Genomic DNA, 21096 nt, shown 5'->3' on the forward strand with positions numbered 1-21096 from the left:
CTTTGGTTTGATGTGATCTGTCTTGCAGAATTTTATCTTACTATATTCTGGGGCTGTCAACATTGTTTTTTTTGGCTGTGGCTGTGTGTTTGTGCTTTTCTGTTGCAGCACTGCAGCGGGCACCTAGTCCATGCCTAAATCGATGTCCGGAGTACGACGCCTTGACCGGCCAGTTAACAGAGGGAACGGGAGGTTCTTTTGGCCGCAGGGAAAATGGCAACCGATACGGCGGCCACTGAGCTCTTCGGGTTGCAGTGAGTGGGGATCTTGCATTAAGTTTCCTCTGCATTGGGACGCCAAGGCGTCTGTTCCGTTTGCTATACTGCTTATATATTTACCTTCGAAACCATAAAGGAAGGTGTTCTGAATTATACCTTACGTGCAGCGGGAGCTGGACTTATGTACATGTTAAAGAGAAATACTTGATGGGTAGTGGAAATTGGAAATTATGTGAATTGTCCTACTGCGATTGCCCAGGTGACCTATTTAAAAGAAACTTATTTCACCTTTATTATTCAAGTGCCCTTTGTTAAATGAAAATGATTTTACTTTTATTATTGAAGTGCTTACAGCTAGTACAGAAGTTATAAGAAGTTCTTGTTTGCACCTAATTCAATTAGAAAGGTATTGTGTAATGTATTTTGCTGACTTGTGAATAAGAGACGCTTGTAGAAAATTTTTGGTAAATACTGTGCCCTTTGGGTTAAACTGTTGATCAGTACTAAATTAGTTGTATCTTGCAAGTCCTCTGTACTTGTTATTATTTCACTTGTCACTGGTTTGAACGTAAACTCCACGATGCATATAGTGCGTAAAGATGGCAGAAGCACACAAATAACCGCGAGTGCCAGCCCCACTGCAAGGACATACGCAGAAACATTCGCATTTAAACAGCGATTTTCCCTGCGCTACATACGTGAACGGAACGGGAAAAAGACGTAATAACTGGTACTGTGGGACGCAGCCTCTGAGAAGCATTTCGTAGTGGTGCACAGTACGTAGATGTAGATGACTGCCGTGTCCCGCTGTGATGTGGATCAGATTGCTTTTCAATAGTAAAACGCACAGGCGCGCGCGCGCCCACACACACACAGACCCACACACCACATTACTATAAATTTAAGAAATAGAAGTAGAGTTATCAAACAGATATGATTTCAGATTGTGCTTGATGTTAATTTTATAATCGATTGAATTGTTCACGTCACTGAGTAAGTCGCCAAAGATTTTAGTGGTTCAATATCTCACTCCTTTCTGTGCCACGCTAATACTGAATGATGGACAGCGTAAATCATTTGTCGTTCAAGTACTATGAGCATGAACGTTACTATTGTTTACCAGCTGTGATTGATTATTGATAATGAACTTCATGAGACAGTAAGTGTGCTATATTGCTCAAAGGTAGCCAGAACATCTGAATTGCGTTCCGCCTGACTTCTATGCAACCCACTTAACGTAATTGCCTGGCAGGTCGTCTACCCCTTTCCCGCTGCACTCGTTCGGCTGTACAAACTGGTTAATTCAAAATGGAGAACACTGCTCTGTATCACAATCAATCCACATGTAAATTAATACACCGTTATTGGAAATATCGGGTAACATTTTATGAGAGATGAAACAGTCGTTAACGGTTGTCAATTCGAATTTATTACAATAAGTGACATTTCAAAAATGTGACCTGTCGCATTAGTGTATTAGACAACTAATATCTGTAGCTCTATCAAAACATCATTTTTTTTTGAGTGAACTAAATCCTTTGTGAACAATGTGGGCTCCCAGAGTCTATGATAATTCGAAGTATTTTTGCTCTCTAAAATGTTTCCGAACGAACTATAATAACTCGTATTAACCTACTCCGTTTGACGAATGGTTTTGCATAAAGTGGTTAATGAACCACTACGTTAGAAAAATCACGGTTAACGGTATCAAATGCTATGTGAAATCTTCGGCATCGGTAGCGTGCAGAATTTTGTTAGACCCGCTCTTGCAACAGGAAGGTGATGTGTTATTACAACAGGACAATGGCGTACAAGGCGTGCAGCAACTTCCCTGGCCAGCACGATCTCTGGACTTGTCTGCAATCGAGCAGGTGTGGGGGATACGATGGGACGAGAAGTGACTCGTGCGACTCGCCGACCTGCAGCTCGTACAGAACTACGTAAACAAGCCGAGCAGGCATCGCATGACGTATCCCAGAACAGCACTCGCCATCTGTACGACCGACTGGACGCCAGAGTCGCGCCTGCACTGCCGCCCACGGAGGCTACACCGCGCACTAACATGGCTGTTTCACCGTGGGTCGACACCTGCTACCTCAGAACTGCTTGCGCTGCTGATCTGTAAATGTGATCACTTCATTTGCTCCATACGGACTGTTGCAACAATACATTTTGTGTGAATTGGAAACCTGCAAAAATGTGTATTAACATTTTCCCTAACAGTGTATAACGGTCTGTCACCATTTAAACTTCGTGTGACACTTGCGTTCAATGGGGAATGTTGGGGACAAGAGGAAGGAAGGAAGGAAGGAAGGAAGGAAGGAAGGAAGGAAGAGTGTGGTTAAATGCCGGCCGGGGTGACCGAGCGTTTCTAGGCGCTGCAGTCTGGCACCGCGCGACCGCTACGGTCGCAGGTTCGAATGCTGCCTCGGGCATGGGTATGTATGATGTCCTTATGTTAGTTAGGTTTAAGCAGTTCTAAGTTCTAGGGGACTGATTGTGGTGTCACCGCCAGACACCACACTTGCTAGGTGGTAGTTTTAAATCGGCCGTGGTCCATTAGTACATGTCGGACCCGCGTGTTGCCACTGTGTGATCGCAGACCGAGTGCCACCAAAAGGCAGGTCTCGAGATACGGGCTAGCACTCGCCCCAGTTGTACGGACGACTTTGCTAGCGACTACACTGACGAAGCCTCGCTCCTTTGCCGAGCAGAAAGTTAGAATAGCCTTCAGCTAAGTCCATGGCTACGACCTAGCAAGGCGCCATTAGCCTTACATAGCAATTGATACTTATCGTATAAAGCATGTCTCATCAAGAACGATGTATACAACAAGGATGGATTAAAGTTAAGTATTCCAAAAGCTACGTACTTTTCTTTATAGCATTCATTACGTATCCTGTTTCAGACCTCACGCCATCCTTCGTGTGTCTATAACGTGCATTGCGGTCCCCTCAAATCACACTGTGTCGGCACTTCTGTCGACACATCACTGATGACCTCAGAAGTAGAGTCCCATAGTGCTCAGAGCCATTTGAACCATATTTTTTGTGGTTAAATAGTTAGTCGACCACGCTGAAGGTTTTCATTTGTTATTTGTAGATGTTTTCTTTAGTAACAAAGTCGTCACATTCCTTAACTGATATCCTGCTTTCTGTTACAACTATTGCCCATATACTTGTAATTTTACTATCTGAATTATTAATTTCAGATATTGTACACAGTTCTTTTTTTTAAATTTTTAACCGCTCTGCAGTGTGTCACGGTTGGCCCAGTCACCTTGCTCGATGGCACTGCAAACGCGGTCATTTCACCCCAGCCAGTCACGCTCAACTGAGGGTCATTTTTCATCGATTAATGCTATTACTTTTCTTTCGGCTCAATAAAAAGATCGGTTCAAGCTATATAATGTAAATTGCATTAATTTAGTTCGAAACAGATTTTTCTACAAACATGGGAAATGCATTACTACCTGCATGGAGTATTTGTGTCGTAATTTTTATACGAAATCTATTTGCTAAAAATGGGTCAGTCGATTACGTGGGTCTTGAGATTAATCACACCAGCAGAAACTGAATTGAAATCGTTATTCTTTCATTAAGCGTTTAGAGAGAGTAGCTATTTTTTAAAACATTTCAAAATGTACTTACCGTGAGGTGGAATAATGTTTTCATATAATTAAGCTGTTTATCTTGAAATTAAAGCTGGTTTTATAAAATAAAGGGAGGGAAATGCGAGAGGAGTAGCATTGTTCCATCACCCAATGTAGTGTGGGCGCCGCGTGGCAGCCAGCTAGTGTCTGTACCGGTGGCGAGGGACGAGAAGACGCCGTGTCGCAACTTTGGTGTGCTGCTTACTGACATTTGAAAAAATGGCTCTGAGGACAATGGGACGTATCTGAGGTCATCAGTCCCTACTGACATTCGGCCGCAGTACTATTACACCTGCGAGTGAGGGCGCTTCAGTCAGTTGCGTTGGGAAGCGAGGGGGAGGGGGGGAGGAAGGTGCAACTACAGTTAGGCAATGAAAATTGCACAAAACTTGTTGATTATAAGTTACGGAGTGGATGGTTCGTCACACAAGGGGCAGGCGCTAGGTTCGTCGTCTGCGGTGCCCGTTTCACTGGAATCCGTTCAGATTTCATCCTTCGTGTCAGTTTCTGTAACGCTGCCGCCGTCATGTGCTGGGTATTCACCTGCACTCGCGAACCAACGTCGATTATTACATCCTATATTGCTTTCTCCGTTTAACCATCTCTGCTCCAGTATACATTTTCTCTTCCTTTTACGTGCTGGCAAACATTTAACCAGAATTTTTGGTAACCTTAGAGAATGACTCTTTGGTTATTTGTTTCAGAGTAGTTAAATGAATCTAAGGAATCTTTGGTCTGCAGCTTTTTGTTTCCTTGTTGTTTAGCTGTACAGGGTTCAGATCACTGTGGTATGCTAGGAAGCTCAGAACATTGTATCTGTAACGCATTAAAACGGCATCTGCTTTAAAAACAGGCTTTGGTTTATTGGATTGGATTGGATTGTTTGGGGGAAGAGACCAAACAGCGAGGTCATAGGTCTCATCGGATTAGGGAAGGAAGTCGGCCGTGTCCTTTCAAATAAACCATTCCGGCATTTGCCTGGAGTTATTTAGGGAAATCACGGGAAACCTAAATCAGGATGGCCGGACGCAGGATTGAACCGTCGTCTTCCCGAATGCGAGTCCAGTGTGTTAGTTTATTATGATGGACAATTTGCTAAAGCTCATTTGTTGATAAGCTGAATTCAAAAAGTGATTTTGTTATGAATGAACCATTCGGTTATGTGCGTTTTGCGAGTTTCAGTAGTGGGTCTTTTATTTGTGTGAACAGTAGTGTACAGTGCGTTATCGAGAACAATACTGCCGCCTGGGTTATTCGGAGTCAGCTTCTGTTCTAACCACTTGTGATTAATATCCCCATTCATATCATCGTGATGATATTGGAATTTACATTTCAACTAATAACTCTGCTCGCTGTATGAATGACTTCGCCCCTCCAGCGAGGACAAAAACAGCTCTTTAGCCTGCACTGCCGTTAGTCACTACGCCCGGAACTTGTTCACACAGCCAGAAACGTTTTCATTTTATGATGTGTATGCACCCACATCTGTTAATACAACGGGCTTGTTTGGCGCCTTTTCATTACGTATGATTGCTTTGCACGTTTCGGCCGCTACCGCGGGTTTATCCGGTCCCTTTTTGTTATTAACGATTCTCCAAAGTATTCTATACACTTTGCTACAATGTCAGGAAGTTCTGTTTTGAAAATACTTCCACAACATTAGAATTTCCTTCTTCTGCTCGTAATACTCCGAAAATAACCCCGTACACCAACAGTCACTTCACAAAGGAAATCAATATGTGTCACCAAGCGAAAAGCAGAGTACTGACGTCAAAACAGGAAATGTCTCACATTTTGACTGCTTACAGAGCGATATTTTCACTCGGTGGTAGAAAGAGGAACTATTATTTTTTTTCAGCATATTCTATGGCATCACCGATTAATTAACATAGCTACGATGTTTCAGCGTCCTGCATTGTGCACAGTCCCCATTACGGCGCTCGGAACACATTCAGTTTCATTATAACCACATGGTACATCACACATATCCTTCTACATACCATGAAAATGCCTTCTCCAAGTTGTTTATAGTTCTCCAGTGAACCAGAAATTGCTCTATTATTCACTTTGCAACAGATAAACAAATTAATTGACAGCTCAACAAAAAAGTAAGTATGTAACAGTAGTTACCTCACGTTGCATTGTTGCCAAACTTCTTAAAGATTGCGCATCCAAGATGGCGGCCATAGACGTGGCAACGTATCAGCGCGTCATTAAGGGTAGTTCAAATTTTGGAGGGTAAAGTAGGTCAGTTGCGCTACATCCACTAACCTAACCACTCCAGTCAGTCTTCCGAAGCGCAAGAGGCTAGGCGTTCACCCACTCCAGTGTACGGCCTCTTCCAGTGGGGCCAGAGACTGGGGCAGGCAACGCGCCGGACCACCTGCCCCAAGTCTCCGCACCGGCTTATGGCGAGGTCACGTGGCAGCCACGAAGCCCTTCCTGTTGCACTACAAGTACCTGCAGGCTCCCCCATTCCCATCCCTGGCTCACACATACCTCCCGTCATTGAACGCCAACTGCTTCATGAGTTATTACATATGGCGTTGTGGAATATTGTCACATCCATAACTTGAAAGTATCACAGGAACTAAATGTACCACTGCACTCAAAGAGAGAGAGAGAGAGAGAGAGAGAGAGAGAGAGAGAGAGAGAGAGCTTTGCAGATGATGCGAGAATATTTAAACAATTACCTATTTTATTCCTGATTAGATGTGAATGGTGGGCGCCACACACCATGCAAAGCTATATTGTGCATGTATCACAAAGAATCGATGTTTTAAGGAAGTAGCTTTTTCATTTTATGGTTTGTCACCATAGTTTATCGTAGAGAAACCTGCAAGGAGAATATATGTCATGTGCTGGAATATGAACAGCGTTTGATTCCAAAAGCCTAACTGGTCAGGAACAGCACTGCTCTAACATTATAGCGTGTTTTATGTGTAAAACCGTGTAGCCTTAGGAGTGCATATGTTTATGCTCTCCCTCTTACCTTCACAGACACTAGAACAACAGAATTGATAGCGCAGTTGATTTACGTAAAATGCTTCAAAATCCGTCCACCTGGAGCTCCACCCATCATAAAAACCACCCCCTTCTTCTTAATCTGCATCAAACACTTTCATTTCTACTACTATACACCGATGTGGGGTGCTAAACTTCTCGACAAGCGCGCATCTGGAGAAATTTTGTGCACTTGAATGGGTACCATGAGCAAGATTGGTGTAGAAGAGCAGTTATGGACACGGCTCGCTCTATTCCTTCAGGAGACGTGGACTGTAGCGGTCTACTTCTGGTCACCTGCAAATTAAATCGGTGACACTGCTGCAGGAAGGCTTGGTGAAAGACAATGCAAGGAGATCTTCCAATCTGTAACTTCATCCTAAGAATGCGAGAAGTCTCAGTGACCTCCATCTGCATAGGGAAACATCGTAAATTACGCACCACGATCAAAGTGCTAGAAATATGTAGAGCGCTGTCTGATATACTTTGGTGTACGGGTTTGGAGAATTAACAATGAATGGAAACTGCACAGTCATCTATCTGCATTCCATCCCATCTGTCCAATGGTACACTGTCGGTTACCACATAATGACTGACTGACATCACTTGTTTGAAATGGAGTGTTGGTAGAGGGGCAACAACTTCTGGGGATGGCTAGCACCGAAACAGTGATCACACACATGACTGCAATATGAGGAATAAATCCAAATCGAACTCTGAGCCATCAGCTATCCCATGAAAGAGGAGTTTAAATGTAAAGGCCATCAATCACCTTTGGACAGCTGTTTGGAAATGCTCCACAATACCGTAGACCTCTTCGAGATTACATATGTTGTGACTGTCTCTTATTTAAAATCATCCAGTGTATGTGTTGTGCGAGCAGCAGCAACAACATAATTTACACCGTGCGCTGTCAAGTTTTCTGTGAGACATGTTAACGTCAGTTTAGTACCTCACACAGACCTCTAAGTCATGCTGGAAAAAACAAAATGTGTAGCATTGTACAAAACTGTGTCATATGCTGCCTGGACATGTTACAGCAGAACAAAAAACAATGTTCCAAACAATGACACGGGGAACCCCCCACTTATGACTGATAGTGTAGTCTGTGGGACATGGTCCTCCCCTACAGTACAGGCGACGACACTTTACACTGGTCTGTCAAGACGACTGAGTGGATTAATACCTGTACACTTAATGATAGTTGGCACATATGCTTAATGCCAACACATAGATGCTATTTGTTTTCGAGATATATATATATTATTATCGGGTGATCAAAAAGTCAGTATAAATTTGATAACTTAATAAACCACGGAATAATGTAGATAGAGTGGTAAAAATTGACACATATGCTTGGAATGACATGGGGTTTTATTAGAAACAAAAAAAAAGAAATTCCACAAAATGTCCGACAGATGGCGCTGGAGAACAAAACGTCTGTGACTGCGCATGAAAATCGTGTATAAAAGGAGCTGTAATGTTACAGAATCACATCATCCCCAGTCTGGCCGATAAACACCTGCTGGAACGTACGATGTTTATGCAGGATGGCGCTCCACCCCATATTGGTAGACGTGTGAAAGATCTCTTGCACGCGTCGTTTGGTGATGATCGTGTGCTCAGCCGCCACTTTCGTCACGCTTGGCCTCCCAGGTCCCCAGACGTCAGTCCGTGAGATCATTGGCTTTGGGGTTACCTGAAGTCGTAAGTGTATCGTGATCGACCGACAACTCTAGGGATGCTGAAAGACAACATCCGACGCCAACGCTTCACCATAACTCCGGACATGCTTTACGGTGCTGTTCACAGCATTATTCCTCGACTACTGCTATTGTTGGGGAATGATAGTGAACATATTGAGCATTTCCTGAAAAGAATATCATCTTTGGTTTGTCTTACTTTGTTATGCTAATTATTGCTATTCTGATCAGATGAAGCGCAACCTGTCGGACATTTTGTGAACTTTTGTATATTTTTGGTTCTAATAAAACCCCATGTCGTTCCATGCATGTGTGTCAATTTGTACCTCTCTATCTACATTATTCCGTGATTTATTCAGTTTTCAAATTTGTACTAACTTTTTGATCACCCGGTATATATATATATATATATATATTCAGTTCTCTGTTGAATGAAGTTAGCGGAGCTCTGTTGTGTGGTACATGATGAAGAGAATGTTTGGGTGACCGACGTGGTGCTCCCTGAGAGATGCAAGACCTGCTTTGGACTGCAGTACCTTTATGTAGCTTGGAGACACCGCAATGCAACAGCAAAACCCTCATCCTTCTCCCAGTTCGCGTAACTGCTTGTGCTGTCTTTTATACAACTTCTTGTTGCAAGAGAAGTTTTGCTTAGCGCTGATCTTTCACATCGTGCGTGCTTGGCAGAGCTATGACAACGTGTTCCCATTTCCACCGATTGGTCAAAACATCGGCCTGTCGCATTAACTCAACTCAACCTGTTACTACACAGAATGCTGAATATGGTAAAACTCTCCGAGTTCCAACTTAAACTAGAACATCACACGCACAAAGTTGCACGGACGGCGTGGCAGACACTGAGGAACAGTTACATGATGCACGGGGACTGCCTAAAAAAACACACTGGAGTTTTGCTGTAGCAGACAGGTTTGGAAAAAGGTGACTCGTTTCGAGATCTGAGAGTGTCACAATACGATTCACTACTGGCTGTAATCATTAAACGACATCTCCACAGGATCCAATGCAGGTATGTGGTTGAACAGAAAGACTTGATTCCAAACCGCAGGTCGCATTCGGAAGGACGACGGTTCAATCCCGCGTCCGGCCATCCTGATTTAGGTTTTCCGTGATTTCCCTAAATCACTCCAGGCAAATGCCGGGATGGTTCCTCTGAAAGGGCACGGCCGACTTCCTTCCCCATCCTTCCCTATTCCGATGAGACCGATGACCACGCTGTCTGGTCTCCTTCCCCAAAACCAACCAACCAACCAAACCGCAGGCAGCACTTCTACCAGACAGCGTAACACTATAGCTCTGAGAAGCCAGTGTACATTTCTTATGACATCAACCTGGTGTTGAATTTTTTAAAAGTGATTTGTTTCATAGCACAACTACTAATGTACATGATTATTCTCAATCAATCATTGCCTATAAACCAGTGGATACATTATCGCAGAACCTCTCACATGACATTGAAATGGAATGCTTTCCAAATACTGGAGAAGTATGTAGCGGTGGCATGAGGCAGTTGCAAATACTGCCTTCATACCACATTCCTGAGCCGAATCACTTTCTAAATTCGGTGATTTTATTACGAGCTAACACTGGCGACAATGTGCACCCACGCTTTCGTCTGTTAAAACACATCCCGCGATCGCCATCTATATTTCAATGTCGCGGTAATTGTGTGGAATACCACTGTATCCAGAAGCAATACCATTTGTTAATTTATGAAGCCAGTATATTTTTCAACATGGATATTGTTAGGGACACTTGGTGTGCCTGTGGAACCATGACCCCCTTGTCACAGTAACATAGCCATTGCGATCGTGTTTTTAACATGTAGCGACTTGTAAGACGATTACACCTCTGTTTCTAAGACACACTTGTACCACTCACAAGAAAAACTTATGAGACATGTCCATCCATCGTGGATTTTCGCTCAGTATTCTTTGACGTCACCAGCATTCGGTTATTGGCAAAGTATTATACTCAGTCGTAGGGAATGGATGATACATAGATTCGCCATGAGTAGCAGGCTTATAACGTATGTGTGTGTTTCAACACGTGCAAAGAAAATTTCCTGTTATAAGGAAGGTACGTATCTGACGGGGGGAAACTGCGATAGCTGTAAGGGGAATGAAAGATTTTTTTTAGTTAGAAAATTATGTCCAGTCATAAGAATGGTACAGATATTTATGTTTCCGATACTTCACTCATTGTCAGATGTCGTCAGATTGAGACTGAAATCGTAGTATTTAACTGTAAGTACAGTGATAAAATATATGTGGCTGGTTTCCTTGGACGATTCTGTCTGGGGTGTGGGGTGCGCAGCGGCAGTGGTCTGACTGACGTTTCCAGGTTACACTGGAGCCACCCTGACTGGAGAACCCGGCAGGGGTACAGAAATGTAGCTAACCTAACCCTATCGCAATTTAGATGAGTGGGTAACGAACTATTATTTGATTGAGAGAACACCGATTGTGGTGTATTTCCTGTGCATCTGGATGGTGGAAATACGGGTGGAAGATACGTTTGCTGCTCTCCTAGACATGAGAAACACCTTAATCGACTTTGTAAAGTAGAAGGACAAGTTGAAGTCTTGTTACATAATTGACATCGGTATTCACGAGTGGAAATATCAGTTTCCCCTTTTTCTTCGAGTTTTCACGTAAAGATCGTCGCAGACATGATAAGTTTCTAGTTATTTAGTGGTTTGCAGCACGTTCTACCTCGCTGCATCTCGCTAACGTTTCGGGTTTCCAGAGAAATAATTTCCAATCTTTATCTTCAGAATTATACTGTGCAAGCGACCGGTAGTATTCTGCTATGCGCTTGATATCTGGAACTATCGCGTAAATGGTGTGATATTCTGGCAAACCGTGTGAAAATACATACGTTTGGTAATCCCAGAGTCTGGAGAAAGCAAGCAAGCAGGTCGGGGCCAGAAGCAGTGACGAGTGTGTGCCGAGGGGGACCAGCGCAGCCTTTGTAGAACAGTCTGGTTTCGCGCCGAAATATTCAAGCTTTCCTCGACAGCAGCAGGGCAGTACGACTGATGAAGAGTCTTTGGCAGTAGTCTCCGTGTTTCATGATCTGTAAGTCACTTTTGCAGAGAGTAACTCTCAGTGCAACATGACCACTGTATGTTTCGTCGATCTGTACGAAATAGTTTTGCCACTGAGTCTCATCTGCAGAAAATGGCGGACAGTGATCCCACACCGGCGGCAGCAGCAGTGTGTTGGGTAAATTCAATAAGAGCCAATCAGAATGCTCCATTCACAAGACATCCTTGGTGAGGGGTATAGGAGCTTCTACAGACTGGTTCGAACAAGATAGGTGCAAGACATCTACGGAAAGTTCTGAGTGTCACGTGATGTCTTCTTTGTTCGAGTGTTCAGAGACGCGTCCGAGCAGGATGCCGTCCCTCATTCGCCAATGTGTCTTTAGGGCTTCTCCAGACCAGCAATGTAACACACCGAAAAATCACTGAAAATTCCAGCCATTTCTCTTAACTGTAGGACAGTGCTTTGAATTCTGTTTGTGTAATTGTTCTGATTTCCCCGTCTGTGCTTACACACAGCTCCGAGAAGTGAAAAAATAATGTCCCTGACTCCAACAGCAGCTAATATAAACTAAGCCCATTCACCATTTAAGGAAAGTGATGAGCATCAAGATAGCTGTGGGACTTCTCTCTCTCTCTCTCTCTCTCTCTCTGGCAGCGCCTTCAAACAATCAACGAAAACTCGAAAAGTGGTGAGGGTCCAGTTTAGAGTTACAGAGATATTTATTTCGAGTTCCAAATATCATTATTTTGATGTATAAAATCAGATACAGCAGCTGATATCGATTTTGGGTTCTGTTTGCAACAAAAGTGCGTGAAGTGTGTCAGGGAGGTTTCACAGGTGTAGAGCGATCTGCATTTATAGTCTGTGTTCAAGTGTGGCGGTATACACTTCAAAACTGGAGTGAACTACTGTGCAGCGATCTTTTTCTTGAATGTGTCTTTACAGTATTCAGTTGGAATTAGTAACTCCTGAAGCAGCTCCTGCTCAAAGACAAGTGTATTTCCCACAAATGCATCGAAAGCGTCTCAGGGACAGTTTCACCAATGTATTGAGATTCATGTTCGAGCGTTGGTATACACACAGTAAAATTGAGGCGAGGTACTGTGCAACTATCTTTTTGGGGAATGTATTTATGGACGTATTCAGTTGGATTTAGTAATTCATGAAGCAGCTCATTCTCAAAGACAAGTGTATTTCCCATAAAAGCTTGATAAGTATCTCAGGGACAGTTTCACAAGTGTGCCGCGATCTTCTTATAGTCCTTGTTCATACGTGGCATTGGCGGTATTCCTTGGAATAGCCCCTGCCCAAGTCTCTGGACACGTTGGAAGCGTTGGAGTGAGTAAATGTCTTGCCTCTTTTGCTTTGGAATATTGACTGACTGGACTTCTATCGAATGATCTACATTTACAGCAAATACATTTATCAGTAACAGTTTTCAACTGTAATTTAACCCATATTCATTATTTCAGGAAACGTATTTGTCTTTACCAAATATCATTGCTATCAACACAGTCCTCAGATGCTAATATATTCCTCTTCCTCCTCGGCACAGACATCTTCGGCACAAACATCTTGTCCATTGAGCACAGCAAACAATTATGTCCATCCTCTCAGTCCAGCAGCTAGACACATTTCCCTCAGGCCAACATCTTGGATTATGTCGTGGGAGGGGAGGGGACGGCAGTGCCCTCTGGTGGTGATACTATGAACTAGGTCAGTTTGACTCTGGACCTCATGATGAACACATTGGATGGAGCTACTGCCTATGACAACTCAAATTGTTGAAATAAACAATGCAAACAAAATAGAGACGTATGTCTGTCCTATCCAGCAGTCCACACACACTCAGTACTTTTCCCGCCTTCCTTATAGCACAAACAATCCTGTTGGAGGAGTATCAGCAACTGAGCACTGTACCAGAGGTATAGTAAAGTTCTTTTATTATCACACAACCCCACCTTCAGGTGTTGTAACTTGGTGCCACGGTGAATGTGTACACTAGGCACGGTGTGCTACCTATGAGCGCAGAACACGGAGTAGCGAATGCAAAGGAGGAAGCTGGTAATTTCCTGGTGGGCGAGGGGAGGGAAGCAATGCATACAAAATAAAGACTTATTTCCATCCTATTCCACAGCTCAGCACTAACTGAGTTGTTTCCCCACCAATTTACAGATGGGGGAGTGGTGAGGAATCGGTGGTGAGAGGGTGGGAGGGGGAGAAGGGGACGGTGTTAGGATAGTGGACGCAGCCCAATTGACCTGTTTTCCCTCCAAAATTTCGACTTCCCACTTCGCTGTCACTAAGACGTTGCCACATCTATGGGCACCACCTTGAATAAATTTGGCAAAAACGTAATATGGGGTAACGTCCTTGTTGCCCTACTACTTGTAATGGATTTTACACTGCTGTAGAGCATATACATTATCATTATTGTTATTATTATTATTATTATTATTATTCTTTCCTTTCTCAGACGTTATGTCTGGTTAAAAATGGAAAGTGACGCGGACCTTGATCAAGCATGACTTCCTTTTAACTGTACGGTATATGTTACATTACACTTAGGAACTTTCGGGTAATTGATCATGTATCAATAATTACAGATTTATGTAGTTGTATATATATGTTTGGATGTAGCTGTATTGCGTTGATGTACTGGTGGATATTGTGTGGTATGACTCCTGTAGTCGATAGTATAATTGTTATAATGTCAGCTTTATCCCGATGCCACATGTCCTTGACTTCCTCAGCCAGTTGGATGCATTTTTCAGTTTTTCTCCTGTTTTCTTTTATATATTTGTTGTATTGGGTATGTATATTTCGATTAGTTGTGTTGATTTCTTCTTTTTATTGGTGAGTATGATGTCAGGTTTGTTATGTGGTGTTGTTTTATCTGTTATAATAGTTCTGTTTCAGTATAATTTGTATTCATCATTCTCCAGTACATTTTGTGGTGCATACTTGTATGTGGGAACATGTTGTTTTATTAGTTTACGTTGTATGGCAAGTAGTTGATGTATTATTTTTGCTACATTGTCATGTCTTCTGGGGTATTCTGTATTTACTAGTATTGTACATCCACTTGTGATGTGATCTACTGTTTCTATTTGTTGTTTGCAAAGTCTGCATTTATCTGTTGTGGTATTGGGATCTTTAATAATATGCTTGCTGTAATATCTGGTGTTTATTGTTTGATCCTGTATTGCAATCATGAATCCTTCCGTCTCACTGTATATATTGCCTTTTCTTAGCCATGTGTTGGATGCGTCTTGATCGATGTGTGGCTGTGTTAGATGATACGGGTGCTTGCCATGTAGTGTTTTCTTTTTCCAATTTACTTTCTTCGTATCTGTTGACGTTAAGTGATCTAAAGGGTTGTAGAAGTGGTTATGAAATTGCAGAGGGTAGCAGATGTATTTATATGAGTGATTGCTTTGTGTATTTTGCTAGTTTCTGCTCGTTCTAGAAAGAATTTTCTTAAATTGTCTACCTGTCTATAACGTAGGTTTTTTTATGTCGATCCCCTTCCTTTCTGCTTAATGTGATTCTTTCTGTTGCTGGATGTATGTGATTTATTCTATATTTGTGGCATTGTGATCGTGTAAGTGTATTGAGTGCTTCTAGGTCTGTGTTACTCCATTTCACTATTCCAAATGGTTATTCAATATGTAATCTTCCTGTTTAGTGTGTTTTCCCTTGACTATGCTATTTTTCTTACATTTGTCTGTTCCAAAAACCATATTTATATCATTGCTGAATACTTCTGTTATCTTTAGTAATTGGTTGAGTTGTTGATTTGCTGCTGCCAGTAGTTTTAGATCATTCATGTATAGCAAATGTGTGATTTTGTGTTGGTATGTTCCAGTAATATTGTATCCATAATTTGTATTGTTTAGCATGTTGGATAGTGGGTTCAGAGCAAGGCAGAACCAGAAAGGACTTAATGAGCCCCCTTGGTATATTCCACACTTAATCTGTATTGGCTGTGATGTGATATTATTTGAATTTGTTTGGATATTAAGTGTGGTTTTCCAATTTTTCATTACTATGTTTAGGAACTGTATCAAATCTACTTTGTATATTTCCAATATTTGTAGTAACCATGAATGGGGTACACTATCAAAAGCTTTTTGGTAATCAATGTATGCATAATGTAGCGACCTTTGTTTGGTTTTAGCTTGATATGTCACCTCTGCATCTATTATCAGTTGCTCTTTACATCCTCGTGCTCCTTTGCAACAGCCTTTTTGTTCTTCATTTATAATTTTATTCTGTGTTGTATGTGTCATTAATTTCTGTGTAATGACTGAAGTTAATATTTTGTATATTGTTGGTAGGCATGTTATGGGGCGATATTTAGCTGGGTTTGCTGTGTCTGCTTGATCTTTAGGTTTCAGATAGGTTATTCCATGTGTAAGTATATCAGGGAATGTGTATGGGTCTGCAATGTAACTGTTAAATAATTTAGTTAGATGTGTATGTGTTGAGGTGAAATTCTTTAGCCAGAAATTTGCTATTTTATCTTTTCCAGGTGCTTTCCAATTGTGCGTAGAATTAATTGCTCGGGTGACTTCATGTTGCAAAATTACCACTTCAGGCATTTGTGGTATCATCTTGTATGTGTCTGTTTCTGCTTGTATCCACCGTGCATGTCTGTTATGTTGTACCGGGTTTGACCATATGTTGCTCCAGAAGTGTTCCATGTCTGTTATGTTTGGTAGATTGTCTATTTTAATGTGTGTGTTATCTATTGTCTGGTAAAATCTCTTTGGGTTTGTGTTGAATGTTTGGTTTTGTTTCCTTCTATTTTCACTTTTTTTGTATCTCCTAAGTCGTTTGGCCAATGCTTGTAATTTCTGCTTCTTTTCATCTAATTGCTCTATCGCTTCTTGTTGTGAGATTTTACCTAACCTTTTTCGTTTTTTGTCTGATAATTTATTTCTTATAAATTGTGTTAGCTGTCCGATGTCTCTTCTCAGTTTTTCTATTCTGATCTGTAGCCTGTGTTGCCATGCTGGTTTTGTGGGTTTCTTCTGTGTGTTGGTTGGTTCTGATATCTGCCTAGCGTGTATATTTAATGTAGTGAGTGCTCCTATATAAACCAGTAGTTGTAACTCTTCCATAGTTGTGTTTTCATTTATTTTGTTGTGTATGATTGTGTTGATAGTGTTTATTGTTGTTTCGACTTGTGGGTTATTTGGCGGTCTATGCAAGAATGGTCTAATGTCTGTATTTGTGTCTTTGTATTCTATATATGTCAGCTGAAATTTTTCTTCTATATCTAACATGTGTGACACTTCGTGTTCTATTTGTGCTTGTTCTGGTGGCTGTCTTAAGATTTCGTTTCCCTCTGATTGTTTAATTGATGCATGTTGTTCTTGGTTTGTTTGCTCTGGGATGTTTGAGTCCATTACTGTATTTTCTTCTTCTTCTGACTGTACGTTATTTTGTTCCAGTATTTGTTGTGCTTGTTGTTTGATGTTTTCTAATTCTGACTGGGGTATCCTGTTATTTCTGATTATTACATGGATCTGATCAGCTAGTCGTTGTTCTGTTAAAAACTTTAATTCTGGGTATCTGGTAATAAATGTTGTGTGTACTTGTGATTTGTATCCAGTTGCGTTGGTTCCTAAGTTTGTTGCTTGGTAATAACAGGACATGCGGTGTCGATTAACTTCATCTGACCATCTCATCCTCTGTCTTTGTTTTCCTTCTAGGGTGGTTGCAGGAAGCATGTTCTGCAAAACACCTCTATTTGGATTTAAATCATTTTCCGTGTGGCTAGCAGTGTCGTTACCATTGTGGACGGGCATAGGGTTCAAGTGTCGTCCCCGATCATGACAGCGCTTGTCCGAGGCTTCATTAGTTCTGTCCTGAACCAACTAATCACACTAGAAGGGGGGTTAGCCCTATTAGTGGCTTACTATTATTATTATTATTATTAGTATCATTATTATTATTATTATTATTATTAGTGCCAACGGACATACACAAAGTATTGACTGGCAGTGTCAGGTCTTCCATTTTCTGCCATTTGAAGAGTTATGAGCGCAGCAATCAAGTGATTTACAAACAATTTTTATTGTTATTTTCTTCTATTTTCTTTCGTTCCTTATTTGCTTCGAAATTCGTGGAGGTATGTTCCGTCCATGCAACTAATTGAAGGCAGTTTGTTTACTGTCACATGCGTTTCGCTTCTTTTATTTGTGAAGGATCTTCAGTGACCTGCAATACATGTTTCTTTTTATACATATAATAGATGTATTATGTGGAAGTTACAGTGTCTTACTATGTCACATTTTCTCGTGTTTTCTCTTACTTTTTAGGTTAGAATCTACTTTTGTAGCACGAATTTCGTCAAGTGAAATTACCGTTCGGTGTTACGATTTCAGCGCTGTTAGCTCATGCGTGTGGTCCTGGAGGTATGTGTATTAGTCTCCATACTCCAGTTGGCCGATTTTTGGCGTTCTTTCACCCACATTTGACTCAACACATCGCATATGTCAGTTGTACTTTGCATTTTGTGTTCAACATGTGTGTGTTTTTGGTGTGTAGTTTTACCAACTGTCGCTTTGTGTTTACCTTTCATCTTTTGTTTGTGTAGTCTGTGTGATTTGATATTTTTTATTTGTTATGTGTGCGTGCGTGCGTGTGTGTGTGTGTGTGTGTGTGTGTGTGTGTGTGTGTGTGTGTGTGTGTGTGTGTGCGCGCTAAACGAGCAACAGTGTCATAGGTGTAGCACAATATGTCCGGAAATATACCTAATAACCGTCCTTGTCAGGATCATCCAACTAGAGACGAGATACACCTAGTTCGTATTATGCAGCTTAATATTGAAGGCATCATCTCTGCAAAATGTATTTACAGAAACAACGGCATGAATTTAACATTGATCTTGTCAACATTCAAGAAACACGTACCAAAGATGAGCAAGCTCTTTAGCATAGAGGACGAATAGCCACTTATGTGATGTCAGGCCTAAACGGAGTGCATGTAATTGATTCTACAGAAGTTAAGCACATCTACCCAATAATAATCCAGATAAACGACTTAAAGATTGTCAACCTGTACAAGCCTCCAAGTGTAAATTGGACTTCCACAGTTCTGCCGGCTTTTGATCACCCTTGTATATACACCGGAAACTTTAACAGCCATCACACGGATTGGCGGTACGACACCGTGGATGTCAATGGGGAGTCACTAGCTCAATGGGCAGAAACTACCAGCATGCACTTGGTCTTTGATGTGAAAGACAAGGGAACCTTCCACTCTGCACGCTCGAATAAGGATTACAACCCAGACTTGGTATTTGTGTCCAAAGATCAGCTAGATCAACCACTTAATGCCACTCGTACTGTTCTGTCTAAGTTCGCAAACTGCCAACACCGTTCTGTTATGACAGAAATTGGTTTAAAAATTCCCCTTGTAAACTTAGTGCTCTTCTCAGATGGAATTTTCAACGAGCTAACTGGGATGGATTTTCAAAACACCTTGACTCCAACTTAGCTGCGAAGAACTTACAGACAACAGCAAACAACTACGATGAATTCATTAGACAAGTTATGAAAGCTGCTAAGTCAAACATTCCTAGGGGTTACAGAAAGGAATATGTGCCTGGAGGGAATCAAGAAAGGCTTTAAATCAAGAATACCAAAGTTCTAGAAATCAAACAGTGAGCTCACACAACTATTCCACTCTTTAAACAACAGACGAGAGAAATGGGGAGCAACACACAAAGAAATGAACTTTAGCTAGTCAAGTAGGAAAACACGGAGAGTCTTGAATGGGCTGACTGGCAAGCATCCACCTCGAAAAGCCGTATTCTAAATTTAGTCCCGACTTCATTGCCAACCGGATCGCAGACCTCACAAGGGCAAAGAGAGACAATAATCATACCAGAGCAGTAAAATGTAACGGCTCTAGCCTCAAGCGGAGTGCCCCAAGAAACGAGTCGCTTTCCAGGCCCTTCTCCATAGCGGAAGTAGAAAGTGCTGTCAAGCAACTGAAAGTCGGTAAGGCTGCTGGCCCCGACAACATCTATAATGAATTTATTAAGAACATGGGCCCACACTGCATACGCTGGCTCACTTCGCTCTTCATTTACATACTCAAAGAGGACAAACTTCCCAGACAATTCGAACTGTCGAAAGTTATAGCCACTCTCAAACCTGCCAAGCCTGCAGACAGCCCTGAAAGCTACCACCCTAAAGCACTGCTCAGTTGTACATCCAAGCTTTTGGGACGAGTCCTCGTAACCAGAATAGCACCGTTCGTCGAGGCTGCTACCCCTCCTGAACAAGCAGGTTTTCAAGGCCATTTCAAATCGACAGCTGTCTGCATTTGACCTGACAGCTGCGTATGACGCTGACTGGCGACAGGATCTACGAGTTACTGCAAGTTGTACCATGTCGAGAAATTGTGGATCTAATACCCAGAATGCTTAGTGAAAGGAAAACTGAAGTGTTTCTAGGCAGCTCTAAAAGGCACAAACGGAAACTAAGCAATGGACCACCACAGGGATCTTTTTTTAGCCCCATCACTATTCAATTTATACATTAATGATTTAGCAACCACAACATCAACTACATTCATCTATGCTGATGACATCGCACTGGTAGCACAGAGCAGTAATTTCGAAGATGGTGAACGAATTCTTACGGAGGATCTGGAGAAGATGTCAACTTTCTTTAAGACCTGAAGATTGATCCCAAGCACATCAAAAACTGAAGTCTCTTGTTTCCATCTAGCGAATCTTACTGCGAACTACAAACCAAGAGTTCTGCTCAATGGACAAACGTTGAGGTAAAATCCTTTCCCAAAATATCTCGGAATCACTCTAGACAGAACCCTGTGTTACATAGAGCACATCACCAAGCTTTCTCATAAAGTTGCTGCAAGGAACAACATACTACATAAGGTCAGTGGCACCATTTGGGGAACCTCTGCTGACTGTCTCTGCGTTTAACTGGCATCAGTCTTGTGTACTCTGCTGCCGAGTGCTGTGCACCTGTCAGGTTGGAAATTGTACATGTGAACAAGGTAGACACAAAACTGAACGACACAATGCGCTGCATTACTGGTTGCATCAAACCAACCCCATGCCATTGGTTACCTGTACTGAGTCACATCCCTCCACCTCACTTAAGGCGGAAACAAGCTCTACTGAGGGAGGCCAACGAAATCTCTGCATCACCCTCTCTACCTGTCATCCGCCACAGCAACGATAGTGATCAAGAAGACTTGCAAGTATTACTGCAGGACAACTCATCGCAGATGGTTTTGACCTAAATGAAAGCTGGAAGCATGAATGGTCAACAAAAACATTGGGAACAAGGGTCCACCACCTTGATCCCACAAAGAAGCCAAAAGGTTTTGACCTATCGAGGAACCTCTGGTGCCACCTCAACAGGTTAAGGACTGGACATGGTTGTTGTACCTACTTTAGGTAA

This window comes from Schistocerca americana, chromosome 1, assembly GCF_021461395.2.
Source record: "Schistocerca americana isolate TAMUIC-IGC-003095 chromosome 1, iqSchAmer2.1, whole genome shotgun sequence".
Lineage (NCBI taxonomy): Eukaryota > Metazoa > Arthropoda > Insecta > Orthoptera > Acrididae > Schistocerca > Schistocerca americana.